The sequence below is a fragment of the Schistocerca serialis genome, chromosome 9 (genome assembly GCF_023864345.2).
Source record: "Schistocerca serialis cubense isolate TAMUIC-IGC-003099 chromosome 9, iqSchSeri2.2, whole genome shotgun sequence".
NCBI lineage: Eukaryota > Metazoa > Arthropoda > Insecta > Orthoptera > Acrididae > Schistocerca > Schistocerca serialis.
This window is the reverse complement of record NC_064646.1, coordinates 40,657,881-40,681,369: the sequence shown is the minus strand read 5'-3', so window position 1 is coordinate 40,681,369 and position 23,489 is coordinate 40,657,881. Positions and strand designations below refer to the sequence as shown.

The following is a 23,489-nucleotide window of genomic DNA, read 5'->3' as shown; positions in this document are numbered from 1 at the left end:
CATTTGAACCATTTTTTAAGTGGGTGGGGACTGCTGTAGCAGCACTCTAACCTGCATAAACCCACTGACGTTGCAGTTCTCAGGTGCAAGTATCCAGGTTGCTGCCTCTGCTAAGACGTGCCTATTCGTGGCCATGTTCTACAGTGACACATCACAACAGCGTCTAGGCCGACAATGGAGTTATCATTTAACTCTCCGAAGTAAAACTTTTCCTCTGGGACAGAGCGTCTGCTATCCGCAGGGATCTTGTGTTACGATTTATCCCTGGTAACCAGTCCGTCCTCGTTAGCTGAGTGGTCAGCGTGGCGGAATGCCACGCCAAGGGGCCCGGGTTCGATTCCCGGCTGGAGCAGGAGATTTTCTCCGCTGAGGGACTGGGTGTTGTGTTGTCCTCATCATCATTTCATCCCCATCTCCGAAGCGCAAGTCGCCCAATGTGGCGTCGAATGCACTAAGTACCTGCCCTCGGCGGCCGAACTTCCCCGAATGGGGGACTCCCGGCCCACAATGCCGTACGCTCATTTCCATTTTTTCCTGGTAACCAAAAAGTTACCACTTTTTCCTGCTCTCTGCATTGTGTCGCTGATTTCCTTCCTTCGAGTTTCCTTGATGGCTCCCAACAGTCTAAAGCAGGGATCGCCAAACTATTTTGGACAAGTGACCCCTTTTCCAAAATGAACTGTTACCTCAGACCCCCATGGCCAAATTACCTACTTTTAAGATCAACCCCCTTATTCATAATGGTCATTTTACTTCACTTAATTTAGCTATGTAATAACTTTGTAATGTCGTGAAATAAATGAGTACTTATATGAGTTATTATCGTTCAAGCTCCAACGAATTTCAAAACGCAAATGATCTTTCAACCTAAGTGCAAGCTCGTTAAATAGTAAAATATCAGGAACATTTTTGGACTTGATCATGAATTCGTTCGTGTTAAATGGCATAAGCGTCAAATAGAGAGCAAGTCAAAACGCGCCTGAAAGACGTACGCTCGAACTCATTATCTTGCACAAACTTGTCCACACAGACTTGCGGAGTTTTTCATCTTGTACGAACTTGATACTTCACATTACTACAATAATGCTATTTCCTACAAAAATATTAATCATTCTTAGTACACGTAACACAACATAAACAATACAGTACCTACCTATCTTGAAAGTTTTAAAAAAGAACTTGTGTTAATTTAATAGGGGTCGATTTTTAGACCTCGTCGACCCTCAAAATCAGTTTTCGTTTATGTCGACCCCTAGGAAACCGATATCGACTCCAAGGGGTCGATATCGACCACTTTGGGAATCCCTGGTCTAAATCGTGACAACGTGCAGGTCATTATGTCTTCGATATATGACAATATTTTCTTGGCGCCCACTTACGTAGGGAGGAATGATCATCATAGTAAAGTAAGAGAAATCAGAGCTCGCTCGGAAGGATCTGAGAGTCCGTTTGTCCTGCGTGCCGTTCGAGAGTGGAAAGAGTGAGAGGTAACTTAAAGGTGATTCGACGAAACCTCTGCCGGGCGCTTCGCAGTGCACTGCAGAGCCACTCGTCCCGGACAGGACACTTTCTGGCGGCGACGTAGACCAGCAGTGCAGGACGCGCCGGAAAGGCGCACGTCGCGGCCTCGGCTTCGCAAACGCGAGGTGCGTCCCCCGTCCTGCACGTCGCCGTCCGTTAGCGGCGGAGCGGCAACAGCGCCGCCGACGTCAAACAGAGCGTGAGGCGCGCTCGTCCAAGGCCTGGAGGCTCCAGCCGCGCGCTGGACCTCGGGCGGCTGGAACTGCACGGCACCGTACACGGGACGCGAGAGCAGCCGCTGCACCGTGGCGACACCTGGCGGAAGGCGTCCTCACACGCGGCGCGGAAGCGAACGTGGGCGGTGGGCCGCCTGACTCTGCTGACGTCACCACGCGGAACTTTACCTTGACGAGTAGTGGCGAGTGTGAAAGGCAGGTTCAGAGTTTTGCGACGTGGGGAACAGCACGGCCAATAATATACAACATTGCTTTCTGCTTCACAGGCTGTGTGAAACTGAGAGAGCCTACGTTGAAAGAGCAGACGGTAAGATAACACTCCGAGTTAAATCTCAAGAAATCAGCTCGACAGGGAAAACATATGAAGTCTCATATATATATATATATATATATATATATATATATATATATATATATATATATATATATATGAAGATGATGTAACTTACCAAACGAAAGCGTTGGTATGTTGATAGACACACAAATAAACACAAACACACACGCAAAATTCAAGCTTTCGCAACCCACGGTTGCTTCATCTGGAAAGAGTGAAGGAGAGGGAAAGACCAAAGGATGTGGGTTTTAAGGGAGAGGGTAAGGAGTCATTCCAGTCCCGGGAGCGGAAAGACTTACCTTAGGGAGAAAAAAGAACAGGTATACACTCGCACACACACACATATCCATCCGCACATATACAGACACAAGCAGACACTTCTAAAGGCAAAGAGTTGGGCCCAAGTTGGTGTTTATTTGTGTGTCTATCAACATACCAACGCTTTCGTTTGGTAAGTTACATCATCTTTGTTTTTAGATATTTTTTCCACGTGGAATGTTTCCCTATATATATTAAAATTGCTACACCACGAAGATGACGTGCTACAGACGCGAAATTTAACCGACAGGAAGAAGATGGTGTGATGTGCAAATGATTAGCTTTTCTAGAGCATTCACACAAATGCTGACATGAGGAAAGTTTCCAACCTATTTCTCATACACAAACAGCAGTTGACCGGCGTTGCCTGCTGAAACGTTGTTGTGACGCCTCGTGTAAGGAGGAGAAATGCGTATCATCACGTTTCCGACTTTGATAAAGGTCGGATTGTAGCCTATCGCGATTGTGATCTATCGTATCGCGACATTGCTGTTCGCGTTGGTCGAGATCCAATGACTGTTAGGAGAATATGGAGGCGGTGGGTTCAGCAGGGCAATACGGAACGCCGAGCTGGATCCCAACGGCGACGTATCACTAGCAGTCGAGATGACAGGCATCTTATCCGCATGGCTGTAACGGCTCGTGCAGCCACGTCTCGATCCCCGAGCCAACAGATGGGGACGTTTGCAAGACAACAACCATCTGCACGAACAGTTCGACGACTTTTGCAGCAGCATGGACTATCAGCTCGGAGACCATGGCTGCGGTTACCCTTGACGCTGCATCACAGACAGGAGCGCCTGCGATGTTGAACTCAACGCCGAACCTGAGTACACGAATGTCAAACCGTCATTTTTTCGGATGACTCCAGGTTCTGTGTACAGCATCATGATGGTCGCATCCGTGTTTGGCGACATCGCGGTGAACGCACATTGGAAGCGTATATTCGTCATCGTCATACTGGCGTATCACCCGGCGTGATGGCACGGGGTGCCATTGGTTACACGTCTCGGTCACCTGTTGTTCGCATTGACGGCACTTTGAACAGTGGACGTTACATTTCAGATGTGTTACGACCCCTGACTTGTGGTACAAGGTACCCTCCGCCACACACCTTGTGGGGTTTGCGGATTATACTACTGGCCATTAAAATTGCTACACCAAGAAGAAATACAGATGATAAACGGGTATTCATTGGACAAATATATTGTACTACAACTGACATGTGATTACATTTTCACGCGATTTGGGTGCATAGATCCTGAGAAATCAGTACCCAGAAAAACCACCTCTGGCCGTAATAACGGCCTTGATACGCCTGGGCATTGAGTCAAACAGAGCTTGGATGGCGTGTACAGGTACAGCTTCAACACGATACCACAGGTCATTAAGAGTACTGACTGGCGTATTGTGACGAGACTGTTTCTCGGCCACCATTGACCAGATGTTTCAATTGGTGAGATATCTGGAGAATGTGCTGGCCAGGGCAGCAGTCGAACATTTTCTGTATCCAAAAAGGCCCGTACAGGACCTGCAACATGCGGTCGTGCATTACCCTGCTGAAATATAGGCTTTCGCAGGGATCGAATGAAGGGTAGATCCACGGGTCGTAACACATCTGAAATGTAACGTCCACTGTTCAAAGTGCCGTCAATGCGAACAAGAGATAACCGAGACGTGTAACCGATGGCACCCCATACCATCACGCCGGGTGATACGCCAGTATGGCGATGACGAACACACGCTTCCAATGTGCGTTCATCGCGATGTCGCCAAACACGGATGCGACAATCATGATGCTATAAACAGAACGGATTCATCCGAAAAAATGACGTTTTGTCATTCGTGCACCCAGGTTCGTCGTCGAGTATACCATCGCAGGTGCTCCTGTCTGTGATGCAGCGTCAAGGGTAACCGCAGCCATGGTCTCCGAGCTGATAGTCCATGCTGCTGCAAAAGTCGTCGAACTGTCGTGCAGATGGTTGTTGTCTCGCAAACGTCCCCATCTGTTGACTCAGGGATCGAGACGTGGCTGCACGAGCCGTTACATCCATGCGGATAAGATGCCTGTTATCTCGACTGCTAGTGATACGAGGCCGTCGGGATCCAGCACGGCGTTCCGTATTACCCTCCTGAACCCACCGATTCCATATTCTGCTAACAGTCATTGGATCTCGATCAACGCGAGCAGCAATGTCGCGATACGATACACCGCAATCGCGATAGGCTACAATCCGACCTTTATCAAAGTCGGAAACGTGATGGTACGCATTTCTCCTCCTTACACGAGGCGTCACAACAACGTTTCAGCAGGCAATGCCGGTCAACTGCTGTTTGAGTATGAGAAATCGGTTGGAAACTTTCCTCATGTCAACACGTTGTAGGTGTCGCCGCCGGCGCCAACCTTGTGTGAATGCTCTGAAGAGCTAATCATTTCCATATCGCAGCATCTTCTTCCTGTCGGTTAAAGTTCGCGTCTTTTTAGCACGTCATGTTCGTGGTGTAGCAATTTTAATGGCCAGTAGTGTACTTTAAGTCTGACTGTAAGACATAATAAGAAAGAGCACATTTTCACAGAACAGCTTTTTCTTTCTCCTTCGCTCCTCGTAGCTCAGTGTTCAGCGCGAGGGAATGTCATGCCTAACGGCTCGGGTTCGATTCCAGGCTGGGTCGGAGATTTTATCAGCTCAGGGACTGGGTGTTGTGTAGTCCTTATCATCATTTCATCCCCATCGACACGCTAGTCGCCAAAGTGGCGTCAACTCGAAACATTTGCACCAAGGGAACGGTCTACCCGACGGGAGGCCCTAGCCACACGGCATCACGGCATTTCCGTTATTTATTTTCTTTCTCGATGTCGTTTTTAGCAGAAAACCTGTACATTATTGTATACAAAATTTGTAGCCTACACCATTTGAGTATTTTTTTAATATGTAAAACGTCGAAGTAAGTCGGTCATGAACTTTTCGGGTTTTTTGTTAACAACGTGCTCCATTTACAAATTATTTATGTTTATATATCACACATATTACAAAAATACACAGCCTGTGTCTGTCCAAATGCTGATTAGAGTACCGTGTAGAGATTTCAAGCAAAACGGTCAAGAACGTTTCGACTTTTTGCAAACAACTTTAAACAACGTCTTGTCTTTACGTAGTAGTACAGATGTCATCAAAAGCATCCGCATACCTGCTAGAGGACACTAATACGGGGTGTGTCCGTCCCTCGCCTTTATGGCGGCTGAGTTCTGCTGCTGGGGACACTTCTAGGTGTGTGTGGGTGTCTGTGGAGGCAGGGCGGCCCGTTCTAAAAATGGTTCAAATGGCTCTGAGCACTATGGGACTCAACATCTTAGGTCATAAGTCCCCTAGAACTTAGAACTACTTAAACCTAACTAACCCAAGGACATCACACACACCCATGCCCGAGGCAGGATTCGAACCTGCGACCGTAGCAGTCCCGCGGTTCCGGACTGCAGCGCCAGAACCGCTCCCTGAAGAGGCAACAGCGAGCCAGGTTGATGCCTCGTAATCTTTACTGCAGTCATCAGTACCCGTTTTGTCAACTGAAATTAACGGTACCGTTTTATATAAATCTGCGCGTATCTCAGTTTCTGCAGAGGAGCTCATTGTATCCATATTATTTTCAGTTATTTGCTCTGCTTTGTCCTATTTGAAGTTTATTTGAGCAGTTTGTATACAGCCAGAAGACATAAATACGACTACCCCGAAAAGGTTAGTCATCCGAGGATACTTGCGTTCACGTAAAATAGCATTGTTCAGAATGGTAACAGTAAATATTAATACAATCATACTCCGCAATAACAGGTGAGTTTCTACTTTTTAATGTACCAAAAAACAATTATCACAGTTTACATGTTAATACCAATCATTAATTTTTTTTGAGTCATCACTCTTCTGAGTGGTTTGATGTGGCCGACCACGAATTTCTCTCTTGTGCCAATCTCCGAGTAGCACTTGTAATCTACGTCCTCAGTTATTTGGTGGATTTATTCCAATGTCTGTCTCTACAGTTTTTGCCCTCTGCAGCTCTCTTTAGTATCATGGAACTCAATCCGTCATGTCTTAACAGACGTCCTATCATTCTAACCCTTCTCCTTGCCAGTGTCTATCAGATATTCCTTTCCTCTCTGAATCTCCGCTGAACCTCTTCATTCCCTACCTTATCAGTCCACCTAATTTTCAACATTCGTCTATAGCACCATATCTCAGATGCTTTGAATATCAACCTACCATCTTTCAAATTTATCTCTGACACATTTCTGTCTTTGGTAGTATGTTGGTGCCAAGTGTGGCGGACAGAATTACTCTGTGACGTGGTCAAGTTTTGGACTACGCTGGCATTGCAATGCACTTGTTTGCTGTTAATGTAACTATTTCAAGATTTTGGGATTGTGGCAGCCAAATATGTAATAAAAATGTTGAGTACTAAAAAAAAAAAATATTTCAGTCATTTCGTAGCAAGTCCAGACCTCATTCTTGGACCATCTGAATGGAATGTAGCTGCCCTGGACACTGAAGCCCCTGAACAGTAGACAACGGTTTAGACGATGAAATCGTTGGGGTTTGGAACGAAGTGGACGTCGTAACTAGTCCTAAAGGTATTCCTTTGCGTTCATGTCGGGACTCTGGGCACGCCAGTCCGTTTTAGGGATGTTACTGTCCGCAGACCGTCGCCTCACACAATCCGCTCTATGGCAGGCTGCGGAGTTGTGCTCATACAGAAATATCATCGAACCGTTCCCACTACAGCACGCAGTGCACAATGCTGTCAAACATACCTCCTCCTTTAGCGTTATATTGAGCTCAATAAAGGGACCACACCGTAACTATGAAAAGCACCCTCCACACCGTACCACCACCTCTGCCACAATACACACGATGGTAGGTAACGTTTCCAGGCATTCGCGGAATCCAAAGGCTTACGACGGACTGTCGTCGGGTACAGAATCACTCGTTTCCAGACATCCACTTGGCCAGCACGTCGCTCTCTACATCACACCTAGTATCGCTTAGCACTTGCTGCAGAATGCTCGACCATTTTATGCCATTCTCTTCCACGTGTTACGCACCACAATTGCGTTAGGTGGATTGCTGGTAGCACTTTGGAATTCGCGAATGATTCCTTCTGCTGGTTTCACGGCATTGTTTTTACAACGACCCCAGCGCAATGCTCAACTGATCCTGCCCCTCAACATATGATGTCTGGAAGGACTTGGTTTAGCTCTGGTATTCCTTCCGGTTTTCACTTCGCAGTCCCGTCTCCAACAATCGGCGTGGGCAGCTTTAGAAGACATGTGACGTCACTGGTGGATCTGTTACTCAGGTGACGCCTAGTGACTAGTCCATGTCTGAAATCGCTGGGCCAGTGATCTCAGTAAAAACAGGACACACGACTGCCACTGCTGTGCTTTGGACCCTTGGAAGTCGTGACGGTCAATTTTTGTTAGGTTGGCAACTCCGTACGTATACGTCCTGTTGTTTTGTGCTTTGGTTCAAATGGTTCAAATGGCTCTGACCACTATGGGACTTAACATCTGAGGTCATCAGTCCCCTAGAACTTAGAACTACTTAAACCTAACTAACCTAAGGACATCACACATATCCATGCCCGAGGCGGGATTCGAACCTGCGACCGTAGCAGTCGCGCGGTTCCAGACTGAAGCGCCTAGAACCGCTCAACCACCGCGGCCGGCGTTTTGTACTTTCTATTGTTTGATAATCATTCATTTGTGAGCGATTTATTAAGTTTTTTCCACAAAAACTAGATCAAAGCATCAGAAGTTTTATCATTACGAAACTTTTGTTTAGGTGGGGGAGAATGGGGATGGTGAAAATAGACACAAAATAATTTTAATTAAATAATCTTTTTGTTTTGGGAAAACTGCCATTTCAGTTAATGACAACACTTTACAATGGGGTAAATGTAGACAGATTGCATTTGTTTAGATTTTTGCATTTGGAGATAAAACTATTCAAGAAACATAGAATCACTTTAATAATTCTTTTAGTATGTAAATTGGTTAATCGAAATACATTAAAGCTTAAAAAATCTGTCTCAAATTGTTACGAGATAAATCGTGAAATATAAAAACTGTCTGTACTAGCCCCACACACTCTCTACATTGTGCATTTTATTTCGAATGAAGGTCGTCAGACTTTTAACGAAACGTGTAATAATAGTTACAATCAAATTACAGAATTGCTGTGTCTTCAATGAAATTTTGCTTTACAGTTTTTCAGATGATAATTTGAAGAGGATATTTTTAAACAGTAGGTTAAGGTTCTTTATTTTCTGTAGGTATTTAATGCTTCCTGTTAAAAATAATTGCCAGACTGAGCAGTCAGGAATGTCAAAAGTACAAAATTCTGATAACATGCGATGTTTTGTGCCCATAATAATGGCAAAATAAAATTTTACTCGTCTACTTGCGGAACAGCTGTCAAGTTGGATAGAGAGAAACAGATATACGTTCAGCAACATGGCGGCCAAAGATGTCTGGGGTCGCGACTTCGTAACACGCAGCGCTGCCTCCAGATTATCTTCTTTGAGCTCACTGCGCCGGGCTCTCCCGACCCACCCATTATGCTGCTGCTGCTGACGTCACTGCATGGCCCCCCTCCCTCTACACTGGCTGGTCCACTTCTCCTGACATCTGGCGGTCAGTTCCGCGTTGCATATGGCTGTCCGCATAGTTTTCACCAGATAACGAATATAAGCATTTATCATGAGTAAGACGACACATCCGCGACACCTCGTACACTAAGTAACAAAACAGAACAAAAAATAAATGCTGTAGGATAGTTTCGGTATGAGTGGATATCCCAGAAAAAGTCGGTCAGAAATCTGACCCGCGACGTATGCAGTAATACTATGGTACTGAACCACACAGTCACTCTCTTGTCACATACCTCTATGACTGTTACCGAAATATGTCAATTGCATCGATTTCTTCACTAGTTCACAGAAACATGATACATTCTCCGCACGACATTGAAAACATTTGCGAGAACACTGTTTTCGTGTATGTTGCTAGCTTTGGAATTACTGGTCACAGTAAGTGAATTTGTTTGTTTCGTGAGTGCATGCGAAGAGAAAACGTGACTGGAAGGCGAGTGAAATTCCGTCATCACGCTGTAGCTTCCTGTGGGCAGTGTCTAACGCTAACTGTGGATTCACCGAGAGACTTTTTTTGCCACTCGCTGCTTATTTCTACCGAAGCACCACCCGATCGCTTACAGTGTGTCGTTCCTTGTTGGCCCCTATGATCGAGCTACGGGACCCGAATGGATCTGAATAGCACTTCCACACGGCCCCCACATCCGATCAATCCGTTGCCCATGTTCCGCTACGTGGAGGCGGCCTTATTGTTCATTTTTGCCTTTTCTTGTTTCTTGGTTTGTTTGTTTAGCAGCGTTGTACTTAATCAAAATATAGTACATGAACTGGAAATGGAAACACAAAAATTTTGTTGAATTCAAGAGGAAAACGATAGGAAAGCGTCAGAGATGTTAGTCCCGCCACTCAGATGTCTGGGGGTAAATACCTTGCTATGTGCTTCGAGCAATTAACTCCCACACATCTTCCATATTAGTAAGCAGGGTGGTCCTAATATTATATTCCTTTATCGTATATGCTGTGTCTATATACTTATTTAGACGTTCATAGTGCCAGTTGCCGTAAGCAATTTGCGACAGTACGCCGGCACTTACTAGCTACCTTAGCCTAATGTCCGCTACCAAGTGTCCGTGATTAGAATTACATATTACTACTAAATATACCTACAGCTGAAATTAATGTCTAAGTCGAGTAGCGGTCTAGTTATCAAGTGTGCTGCCTTCGGCACCGTCTGTTGCATTGCTCTCCTTGTCGTCTTCCGTGTCGTTATCCACCCTACGGAGCCCGTTGTCCTGCTGTATATTGTCTTGTCTTCTGTACGTTGCTGTATGTAAGTATTCTTCGTGGTGTCGCTTTCGAAATCTTGTCTGTTAGTGTAATCGGTTGTGTCCATTCTGTGTCTTTCCGTAGCGCATCGTACAGTTAACGCTCTGTGTAAACGTGAAGTGCTTGTATTGTGTCCCTGATGCGTCTGTAAATCCCGCAGAATAGGACTGTGTGTTCGGGGGATCCTATCTCCCCGCATACACACACAGGTGTCTGCCTCAGACTCACGCGGTTCAGGTGAGTGGGATAAGGTCAGTGTCCTGTTAAGAACCGAACCGTGCCGCGGCTACGATCGGCATGTTTTATTCTTGACGGTTCCGATACGTCAGCAAAGAATGTGTGGACTCTCCGTCCCTTATCAGTTGTGCCCCACTTATTCTGCCAGATTTCCACTCGCCCGAGTTTTAGCTGGCCCTTGTTGTTTAAGGGCACACCTGTTATCTAGCTAACGCGGTCTAGTCTAGCCATCTCTTCCCAGTACTGTGCAACTCGATATGTGATAATGATATCAGTTGCGTAGATTCCGAGCAACACGCATAGTGCTTCGACCGAAGTGGTGCCGAAAGCTCCCGATAGTCTAAGAAGGATTCTTCTCTGCCGCCGCCTTACCGCCATTCTGTTAGTGGCGACGGTTAGCCGATGAGCCCATTTACTTGCTGCAAAACTGAGTATCGATTCGAAGAGTGCACCATGGTGTGTTCTGATTACTGACAAGCGTAGTCTGTATTATCTTGAGTTAGTCTTGCCAGTTTGTGTAGTATTTTTTTTCTGCCTTGTCTGTAGTTATTCTGATGTATTCCTACAATCTTAGCTTTCCGCCTGTGCGTATTCCTAGATAGCGTGTCACATCCATCCTCCTTACGTTGGTGTTTCCGACGTTTATTGAAGCATTTCGTCGCAGTAGGGCCTTCAGTAGAACATATGTTTTTTGTCGCCTTCTATTTGGAGTTTGTTTAATGTGCACCACTGTGTGATTGTCTGTAGTGTGAAGAGCGGATAGAACAGATTGACAGTCTTAAATTCCTGGGATTACAACTCGATAATAAATTCAGTTGGGAGGAGCACACCACAGAACTGCAGAAACGCCTTAACAAGTCTGTATTTGCAATTCGAGTGTTAGCAGACATAGGCGACATAAAAGTGAAAAAGCTTGCATATTTTGCCTACTTTCATTCCATAATGTCATATGGTATAATATTTTGGGGTAACTCTTCAAGTCAAACAAAAGTTTTCAGAGTCCAGAAGCGTGTAATACGTATTATTTGTGGAGTAAATTCACGGACGTCTTGTAGAAACCTCTTCAAAGAACTGGGAATACTAACTGCTGCCTCTCAGTGTATTTACTCCTTAATGAAATTTGTCCGAAATAATATATCTCTTTTTCCAACAAACAGCTCAGTTCATACATACAATACCAGGAACAAAAATGATCTGCACAAGGACTTAAAAGCACTTACTTTAGTTCAAAAAGGGGTCCACTACTCAGGAACACTCATCTTCAATAATTTGCCAGCAAACATAAAAAATTTAGCTACAAATAAAGATCAGTTTAAAAGGAGCCTGAAAGTGTTACTAGTGGCCAACTCCTTCTACTCCAGTGACGAATTTTTTAATAGAAACAAATGATGTATTTATATATTCATACTATTAGTACTGTTATTTCAGCTTTTTTTTTTTTTAAAAAAAAGTGACATGTTCCACATCCACGAGAATCTCCTCAACACGGATCTATGGAACGAAAAACTAATCTAATCTAACGTGCCGCCGGCCGGTATGGCCGAGCGGTTGTAGGCGCTTCAGTCTGGAACCACGCGACCGCTACGGTCGCAGGTTCGAATCCTGCCTCGGGCATGGATGTGTGTGATGTCCTTAGGTTAGTTACGTTTAAGTAGTTCTAAGTTCTAGGGGACTGATGACCTCAGATGTTAAGTCCCATAGTGCTCAGAGCCATTTGAACCATTTTTTGCCACGTGCCTTCTTTCTAGCTGGACTCTACTGTTCTATTACCAGCACTTCGTCTGCGTAAGCGACAACTCCATCACTCTTATCGACCCCTTCCGAGAGTACTAGGAAGGCTTCAACAGTGATGACCCTGAAGATGGGTACACAGATCGATCCCTGTGGCCATCCCTTGGTAATTCTCCTGATTACTTCGCGGGTGCCCACTCTGTCCCTGCAGTAGTCCAGCAGGCTATTACACAGGGAACTGGGTACGTCGAGTTGCTGTAATCTCGGAAACAGTGTGGCCACCACAGGGTGTCGAAGGCATCTGCGATGTCTGTCATTACTGCTACTGCATATTTGTTGTGTGTATTTGTAACAGTTTCGAGTGCTTGATTAATTCAGTCGTCGATGGATTTTCGTTGTCTGACGCCAAATTGGCGAGGACTAAGGTCATGGAGAGCTCTAAGGGCGTGCAGTTGGCTATATAGAAGCTTCTCTTGAACCTCGGCCTTTGTGTTTTTGACATACTAGTCTGTAAGATATGGAGTCGGAAGGATACCTGTCTGTGAATTTTTGTATGGCCGCTGCATTTGCGGTTTCTCAGGTTGTAGGCACCCTTCCCAGCCTTAGAGCGTCATTTAGTACTTCTGTTAAATATGGGGTGATCTGTGGCGGTAATGTTTTGACTACCTCTGATCGGACACCATCTAGTCATGGTGCTTTTTTAGTCTTTTGCTATCTTACCGCCACTGTGACGTCTTTATCAGCAAAAGGACAGGTCGCAGTAGCTGTGTTGTATGGCGCATGGACTTCATCTCTCAGTGTTGTGTGTTGTGGTGTGTGTGTTCATGACATCTTCGGGAAGTAGTTTATTTACCAAGAAATCTTCTGAATTCCTCAAACCTCTTGTAATGTGGCGTCATCGTGCCTTGGTCTAACTAATACATGTGGGGTCTTAATTTCGTCTGTCAGTACCTTGTATGGTTTCACCCAAAAGTTCAGTCATGTGTGTGTGTGTGTGTGTGTGTGGCCATGAAATGTTCCCGATCTTGCTTCCTAGTTTGTACTAGTGTTTGTTTGAAAGTGTCTTTGGCTTGTGTATATGCAGCAAGCCGAGTCTGTGTCTGTGAATCCACTCTTGTTGCTAGAGTTTTCGTTTCCTCCTCATGTCTTGTTTTAGTCTCGCTAATTCGTCTGTCCAGCGTGTAGTTCTCTATTCTGCATCTCATGTCTTTGGTACTGATTGTTGCTGTGCATACTGTAAAATAAGTGTGAGTCTGTGTGCTCTGTAATCTGTACTCCCTCTAATATTTTCTAGGCTGTAATTTTGTACTATTTGTTTTAATGTGTAGTGTTACGTTGTGTGTTCCTGTGACCGAGAACTGTCCGACTCCGAACCCTTTCAGTAAGCCAGCCACCAGCAGTCACGAGCAAGTCTATTTTGCTACCATCGTGGGTACCAAAACTACCGCTGTGTGGACTTTCATAAGGGTTCAGTCCAGCACTGGCAAGAGTTGCAAGCGCACAGGAAACCAGACCTTCTGCAGTACTCCCTCTTGTGCCCGCTACTCAGTTGTCACGTGATGACGGCTTCATAACCCCAAAACCAGTTCTAAAGGTAAACTGTTTGTGGGTGAAGTTCACCCACTGCCAGTCAATGATTTTTTCCTTTGGTGCTATCCTTGGTTCTCTATTTGTGCACTACAGTGGTCGTGTGGTGCTAGCTGTTGATCTATGAGAGTTTTTTTTTTTTTCAACATCGGATCTGCCGTGAAATTAAAAGAACAGCGAAGATCCGAGTGTCTCTAGAATGCCCAGCTATACTGCCACGCACTTCACTCTAGTTCTACAATACTCTCGAATGTTCTAAAATTCAAATTAAAAACAAAGTATATCAAATTGACGGGTACTTCAGTAAACTAATCTTAGCTAGTGAGTTGTACACTGCAGCAAAGGCAGAGGAACAAGTGATTCAAAAAAATGTACCCGCTTGTAGACAGAAACTACATAAAATGGTTGTCCAATCGAACAGTTTTTGTTGTTGTTGTTGTTGTTGTTGATGTGGTCTTCAGTCCTGAGACTGGTTTGATGCAGCTCTCCATGCTACTCTATCCTGTGCAAGTTTCTTCATCTCCCAGTACCTACTGCAGCCTACATCCTTCTGAGTCTGCTTAGTATATTCATCTCTTGTTCTCCCTCTACGATTTTTACCCTCCATGCTGCCCTCCAGTACCAAATTGGTGATCCCTTGATGCCTCAGAACATGTCCTACCAACCGGTCCCTTCTTCTAGTCAAGTTGTGCCACAAGCTCCTCTTCTCCCCAATTCTATTCAATACCTCCTAATTAGTTATGTCATCTACCCATCTAATCTTCAGCATTCTTCTGTAGCACCACATTTCGAAAGCTTCTATTCTCTTCTTGTCCAAACTATTTATCGTCCATGCTTCACTTCCATACATGGCTACACTCCATACAAATACTTTCAGAAACGACTTCCTGACACTTAAATCTATACTGGATGTTAACAAATTTCTCTTCTTCAGAAACGCTTTCCTTGCCATTGCCAGTCTAAGTTTTATATCATCTCTACTTCGACCATCATCAGTTATTTTGCTCCCCAAATAGCAAAACTCCTTTACTACTTTAAGTGTGTCATTTTCTAATCTAATTCCCTCAGCATCACCCGACTTAATTAGACTACATTCCATTATCCACGTTTTGCTATTCTTCATGTTCATCTTATACCCTCCTTTCAAGATACTGTCCACTCCGTTCAACTGTTCTTCCAAGTCCTTTGCTGTCTCTGACAGAATTACAATGTCATCGGCAAACCTCAAAGTTTTTATTTCTTCTCCATCGATTTTAATACCTACTCCGAATTTTTCTTTTGTTTCCATTACTGCTTGCTCAATATACAGATTGAATAGCATCGGGGAGAGGCTACAACCCTGTCTCACTCCCTTCCCAACCACTGCTTCCCTTTCATGCCCCTCGACTCTTATAACTGCCATCTGGTTTCTGTACAAATTGTAAACAGCCTTTCGCTCCCTGTATCTTACCCCTGCCACCTTCAGAATTTGAAAGAGAATATTCCAGTCAACATTGTCAAAAGCTTTCTCTAAGCCTACAAATGCTAGAAACGTAGGTTTGCCTTTTCTTAATCTTTCTTCTAAGATAAGTCGTAGGGTCAGTATCGCCTCACGTGTTGCAACATTTCTACGGAATCCAAACTGATCTTCCCCGACGCCAGCTTCTACCAGTTTTTCCATTCGTCTGTAAAGAATTCGCGTTAGTATTTTGCAGCTGTGACTTATTAAACTGATAGTTGTGTAATTTTCACAGCTGTCAACAACTGCTTTCTTTGGGATTGGAATTACTACATTCTTCTTGAAGTCTGAGGGAATTTCGCCTGTCTCATACATCTTACTCACCACTTGGTAGAGTTTTGTTAGGCCTGGCTCTCCCAAGGCTGACAGTAGTTCTAATGGAATGTTGTCTACTCCCCGGGCCTTGTTTCGACTCAGGTCTTTCAGTGCTCTGTCAGACTCTTCACGCAGTATCATATCTTCCATTTCATCTTCATCTACCTCCTCTTCCATTTCCATAATGTTGTCCTCAAGAACATCGCCCCTGTATAGACCCTCTATATACTCCTTCCATCTTTCTGCTTTCCCTTCTTTGCTTAGAACTGGGTTTCCATCTGAGCTCTTGATATTCATACAAGTGGTTCTCTTTTCTGCAAAGGTCTCTTTAATTTTCCTGTAGGCAGTATCTATCTTACCCCTCTTAAGATAAGCCTCTACATCCTTACATTTGTCCTCTAGCCATCCCTGTTTAGTCATTTTGCACTTCCTGTCGATCTCATTATTGAGACGTTTGTATTCCTTTTTGCCTGCTTCACTTACTGCATTTTTGTATTTTCTCCTTTCATCAAGTAAATTCAGTATCTCTTCTGTTACCCAAGGATTTCTACTAGCCCTCGTCTTTTTACCTACTTGATCCTCTGCTGCCTTCACTACTTCATCCCTCAGAGCTACCCATTCTTCTTCTACTGTATTTCTTTGCCCCATTCCTGTCAATTGTTCCATTATGCTCTCCCTGAAACTCTGTACAACCTTTGGTTCTTTCAGTTTATCCAGGTCCCATCTCTTTAAATTCCCACCTTTTTGCAGTTTCTTCAGTTTTAATCTACAGTTCATAGCCAATAGATTGTGGTCAGAGTCCACATCTGCCACTGGAAATGTCTTACAATTTAAAATCTGGTGCCTAAATCTCTGTCTTACCATTATATAACCTATCTGAAACCTTTTAGAATCTCCAGGGTTCTTCCATGTATACAACATCCTTTCATGATTCTTGAACCAAGTGTTAGATATGATTAAGTTATGCTCTGTGCAAAATTCTACCAGGCGGCTTCCTCTTTCATTTCTTAGCCCCAATCCGTATTCACCTTCTATGTTTCTTTCTCTTCCTTTTCCCACTGTCGAATTCCAGTCATCCATGACTATTAAATTTTCGTCTACCTTCACTACCTGAATAATTTCTTTTATCTCATCATACATTTCCTCAATTTCTTCATCATCTGCAGAGCTAGTTGGCATATAAACTTGCACTACTGTAGTAGGCGTGGGCTTCGTGTCTATCTTGGCCACAACAATGCGTTCACTATGCTGTTTGTAGTAGCTTACTTTTCCTATTCATTATTAAAGCTACTCCTGCATTACCCCTATTTGATTTTGTATTTATAATCCTGTATTCGCCTGACCAAAAGTCTTGTTCCTCTTGCCACCGAACTTCACTAATTCCGAACTGTTTTAAAAATAAAAAATCACGTAGTTCAATAAACAAACCAGCAAACACAGAATCTGATAGCAGGGGAAGAAAAAACGGTTAGTTTTATTGATACAATGAGGAACCAATATGAAAGCGTGAACTTCCCAACAGCATTCACTTAATTTTATCGGTACGTCCGTGATAAAAAGCTTCCAAATTTCACCACGGAAGTGGAAAAATTTAACGGAAAAGAGAGAGGCTAGTCACTATTGATACCACGAATTCCACTCATTTCAATTAACTTATGATTCCGCTTCAAGAGGTTCCAATGTACACTTGTGATTATAAATAAAAAACAAGGGTAACCATCAGTAGAAGGAAAAACCACGCCAGTTAGCAAATTTTTGTTTTTTATTCATTCGATGAGTAGTTTCAACCGAGACCCATTTTGAAATCATCATAACAAAGTCGAAAATGGCATTTCCGAAGAGGTCAAAAACGTGCAATGAACGTTTACAAGCACAAACTAGTCATCTAATGAATAAAAAGTAAAATTTTCCAACTTGGACTGGTTTGTCGTTGTACCGATTAACAGTAGTTGCTGACCCAAGCTACTCCAGCATGCTGAACGTTCGTAAGGGCAACCATTCCAGTGTTGTGGGAGTGAGTTTAATGGCATTTTCTTTCTCATAGTACCTAGGGTGTCCAGGTGTTGGACAACGACAAAACTTATTCGCCTTTGCCGGACGCTGGTGGCCAAGCGGTTCTAGGCGCTTCAGTCTGGAACCGTGCGACCACTACGGTCGCAGGTTCGAATCCTGCCTCGGGCATGGCTGTGTGTGATGTCCTTAGGTTACTTAGGTTTAAGTAGTTCTAAGTTCTAGGGGACGTTCTTAGATAATACAAATCTCCTTCATCATAACCAACATGGATTCCGCAAACAGAGATCATGTTAAACTCAGCTCGCCCTATTTGCCCAAGAAATTCACAGTGCCGTAGACACTGGCGAGCAGATTGATGCCGTATTCCTGGACTTCAGGAAGGCATTTGATACGGTTCCGCACTTACGTTTAGTGAAAAAAATACGAGCTTACGGAATATCGGACCAGGTTTGTGATTGGATTCAGGATTTCCTAGAAGAAAGAACACAACATGTCATTCTTAACGGTTCAAAATCTGCAGATGTAGAGGTAATTTCGGGAGTACCGCAGGGAAGCGTGATAGGACCTTTATTGTTTACAATATACATAAATGACTTAGTTGACAACATCGGTAGCTCCGTGAGGCTATTTGCAGATGACACGGTTGTCTACAAGAAAGTAGCAACATCAGAAGACTCGTACGTACTCCAGGAGGACCTGCAGAGGATTAATGCATGGTGCGACAGCTGGCAGCTTTCCCTAAACGTAGATAAATGTAATATAATGCGCATACATAGGGGCAGAAATCCATTCCAGTACGATTATGCCATAGGTGGTAAATCATTGGAAGCGGTAACGACCGTAAAATACTTAGGAGTTACTATCCGGAGCGATTTGAAGTGGAATGATCACATAAAACAAATAGTGGGAAAAGCAGGCGCCAGGTTGAGATTCATAGGAAGAATTCTAAGAAAATGTGACTCATCGACGAAAGAAGTAGCTTACAAAACGCTTGTTCGTCCGATTCTTGAGTATTGCTCATCAGTATGGGACCCTTACCAGGTTGGATTAATAGAAGAGATAGACATGATCCAGCGAAAAGCAGCGCGATTCGTCATGGGGACATTTAGTCAGCGCGAGAGCGTTACGGAGATGCTGAACAAGCTCCAGTGGCGGACACTTCAAGAAAGGCGTTACGCAATACGGAGAGGTTTATTATCGAAATTACGAGAGAGCACATTCCGGGAAGAGATGGGCAACATATTACTACCGCCCACATATATCTCGCGTAATGATCACAACGAAAAGATCCGAGAAATTAGAGCAAATACGGAGACTTACAAGCAGTCGTTCTTCCCACGCACAATTCGTGAATGGAACAGGGAAGGGGGGATCAGATAGTGGTACAATAAGTACCCTCCGCCACACACCGTAAGGTGGCTCGCGGAGTATAGATGTAGATGTAGATGTAGATGACCACCGATGTTAAGTCCCATAGTGCTCAGAGCCATTTGAACCATTTATTCGCCTTTGCACCGGAAAGCAAAAGAACAAATGTAGTTTATGACAACATATTTTCAATAAGTTGGACGGTATACTGATGAGATGATTTAGTTGAAATTTTTTTCACATCCAAAAGATAAATGTGAAGTAGGCGCATTTCAGCTAGCAAGCAACTACTATTGGTACGAAGGCGGTTTGTTTCCTTTTAAACCTTAAATATGAGGTTATTCTTCCAAGAATATACGTAAAAATGCACTGTTGTTTGTTGTTCTGATCTTCAGTCCTGAGACTGGTTTGATGCAGCTCTCCATGCTACTCTATCCTGTGCAAGCTTCTTCATCTCCCAGTGCCTACTGCAACCTACATCCTTCTGAATCTGCTTAGTGTACTCATCTCTTGGTCTCCCTCTACGATTTTTACCCTCCACGCTGCCCTCCAGTACCAAATTGGTGATCCCTTGATGCCTCAGAACATGTCCTACCAACCGATCCCTTCTTCTAGTGAAGTTGTGCCACAAACTCCTCTTCTCCGCAATTGTATTCAATACCTCCTCATTAGTTATGTCATCTACCCATCTAATCTTCAGCATTCTTCTGCAGCACCACATTTCGAAAGCTTCTATTCTCTTCTTGTCTAAACTATTTATCGTCCATGTTTCACTTACATGCATGGCTACACTCCATACAAATACTTTCAGAAACGACTTCCTAACACTTAAATCAATACTCGATGTTAATAAATTTCTCTTCTTCAGAAACGATTTCCTTGCCATTGCCAGTCTACGTTTTATATCATCTCTACTTCGACCATCGTCAGTTATTTTGCTCCCCAAAATCGCAAAACTCCTTTACTGCTTCAAGTGTCTTATTTCCTATTCTAATTCCCTCAGCACCGCACGAATTATTCCGACTACATTCCATTATCCTCGTTTTGCTTTTGTTGATGTTCATCTAATACCCTCCTTTCAAGACACTGTCCATTCCGTTCAACTGCTCTTCCGAGTCCTTTGCTGTCTCTGACAGAATTACAATGTCATCGGCGAACCTCAAAGTTTTTATTTCTTCTCCATGGATTTTAATATCTACTCCGAATTTTTCTGTTGTTTCCTTTACTGCTTGCTCAATATACAGATCGAATAACATCGGAGATAGGCGACAATCCTTTCAAAATCCTATTCCAACAGCTCCTTCTCTTTCATACTCCTCGACTCTTATAACTGCCATCTGGTTTTTGTACAAATTGTAAATAGCCTTTCGCTCCCTGTATTTTAGCCCTGCCGCCTTCAGAATTTGGAAGAGAGTATTCCAGTCAACATTGTGAAAAGCTTTACTAATATGAGAAATGCAGCAACCTCAGTTTCGGGAATAGTGAGCTCTGCAGGTAGGCAACTCGGCTAGCGTATTGGCAACCAACACGTTTTTACTGCTGCGTACTGGGAAGACAGGAAGTGCTTTAACCGTAGAAGCGTTCGCGAGAGTGGGCGGCGTTGATTAAGCTAGCCTAGCTGGAGTAGCCGCCACGAGGTGCGAACGGATGGACGCGTGGCGCACCGGGCTGGAACGTGTGCCTGGAGTGGGACTGGAGTGTGTCGGCGCTGCGCCTTCATTACGCACCCGCGGCTGCGTCACTGCTTGCAGAAGAGCTGAAGGACGGCCCGGCCCGGCTCAGCACAGCACAGCACAGCTCAGCACAGCACGACGCCAAAAAAAGCGCCGCGGTGCGGCCTTGTCCATCTGCCCATTCAGAACCCGGCGCGGCGCCGCGGCGGCCGAACAAATTTGCTGCCTCGCTGGAGTGGCGCAGTGCGCGGAAACGAAACGTCCGGAGGCGCTGGAAGCGGACTGTCGGCGGGCGCCGGACACCGAAACACCTGTCCGGCGGCTGCCGAGTCTGCGGGTCAGCGGGGGAAGCCTTCATGACCGGCCGTCTCAGCTGCCGGTGAATCTTCCGGCTCGTACGGTCGTGGCCCATGAAACTCTTTCGCTGCCGACGTTTCGCCCAGAGCTGCGTTGGATATCTTCAGAGGCGCTATCCCCGTTCCGCTGCCTCTTGCTGTCTCGAGGATCGGACGTAGAGGAGCGACACAATACGTGCAGTCGTGGACAAAACGAGCGAGACCCCTCGCCTTTTCGTTATGCTGATCCGCACAGCTTTAACGTCTGATACACAGGATAACAGGCAAGGCGACGAAGTGCTACCAACGTACTATGCGCAGGGGCGAAATTGACAAACTATCCGAGTTTTCTCAGACTGTTTCCAATCATGTGTATGACTATATTAATGCTCATTAGTGTGTTAAACACAACACGTAAATATAAATTAAAGAAGAAACGCTGATTAGTATGAACTGTCCTAATAAAATTGAATTTCAGCTTATCGAGATAACATAACTGTTTTAGTAAGACTAAGTATCCCAGATCGCTACGAATTAGCAAAATATTATGCGTATTCGGCTGCAAAACGGTCTGTGTCAACGTTCAGACCAGTCATACTGAATTACTGTTGCTGACCTACCATCAAAGAGTGCAAATTTAGCAATGCGTGAAGATTCATAACGAAATGCAGTGAAAAATCATTCAGTGCCACACGTAAGTCAATTAAATTATTGGCAGAAGCGGAAAAAGTAATCAGTAACAAGTATGAAATTCTACAAGATCCTCATATTTACATCCACAGGGCGCCGGTGCAGAATAAAGGTAGCAATAAAAGGTATTGGGAGTGCGAGAATTTCTTAAAATTGCTTTGCCGGCCGAAGTGGCCGTGCGGTTAAAGGCGCTGCAGTCTGGAACCGCAAGACCGCTACGGTCGCAGGTTCGAATCCTGCCTCGGGGATGGATGTTTGTGATGTCCTTAGGTTAGTTAGGTTTAACTAGTTCTAAGTTCTAGGGGACTAATGACCTCAGCAGTTGAGTCCCATAGTGCTCAGAGCCATTTTTTTAAAATTGCTTTACTGATAGTCTATCTGCCTCCATCGAGATTAGAACCGAAAACAAACCAGACCTCCCTTCCAGTAGCAAACACCTTTCACTACGCTAGCGCCGGCCGGAGTGGCCGAGCGGTTCTAGCCGCTGCAATCTGGAACCGCGCGACCGCGACGGTCGCAGGCTCGAATCCTGCCTCGGGCATGGCTGTGTGTGATGCCCTTAGGTTAGTTAGGTTTAAGTAGTTCTAAGTTCTAGGGGACTGATGACCACAGAAGTTAAGTCCCATAGTGCTCAGAGCCATTTGAACCATTTTTGAACTACGCCAGCAGACAACCCAGTCAACTAGCCCTCTATTATTACCCCAGACTTGAATAAGCCGCAAATTTCGCAATGAAAATGGCAAAATGATCTGCAGTTTCTGTTGCATAGAGCTTTCTGGACTCAAAAACAAGAATTTTCTAGCTTTATGTCACCGCTTATGTGACAATCATTCGGGATGTTTATCGAAATAAGAAAATACTGTTATTAGCGAGTAAATTTAGTAGGATAGTTCTGCACCACCCCAGGAAATAAACGGCGACAGAGCTGCCAAACGTATTCTACAATGTTTCCAATTCTCCATTAGACTCGACACAGCCATAAAACGTTCATCAGCCGAAGTGTTTCTTAAGCTAGCTATCAGTGGAAATGCTCGCACTTATAAGAGGCGGTGGCGTTTATACTTGGATCTGAATTACCACATGTATAGACATATTGATTTTATTTGCATTCCTGTAAACGTGATTTGGATCGAAAGCATAGCTACGAGTAATATGCTGATGTATCGACTGCAAGTAGAACATTTCCAATAAAGAGTAGGGGCGGCCCTCATCTTCAGTAACAGTGGTAGCTGTTTTCGTTGTTAGGATTTCGTCACCTAAATCGGTAAAAATGGAATCCTACTAGTCTCACTTTCTTGACTGTCTGTCTGTCTACCCAGCCCTTAAAACGCGTTCCAATGTAGATCTTTTCATACGTACACGGAATTTAAACATTCTCCTCTATTGACATGCTGGGCATATAAAATTCCGAGCAAGAGTGGGACGTCACACTGGCAGGTGGGCTCATGCTGCCAACTTAAATGAAAATGTGACTGGATTTTGTAATCACTCGAATAACATGGCATCCTGTCTCAATCCAGCAAGTTTCATTTCGTTTCATATCTTTCTCAGTACTTATTATTATTATTATTTTTTTTTTCAGGCAGTGCAATCGATCGGAAACCTACCCGTATCTCCAGGTCTTTCTCACGTATACAGACCCCTTTCAGCATTCTAAAATAAAGCATT

General features: G+C 44.4%; 1 protein-coding gene across 1 annotated transcript in view; it reads right to left on the bottom strand.

The window, feature by feature from the left end:
• Positions 1–23,489, bottom strand: part of LOC126418811 (T-related protein-like) — a 213,882-nt gene that overhangs the window by 149,514 nt on the left and 40,879 nt on the right. The gene's annotated exons all lie outside the window — the stretch shown is intronic.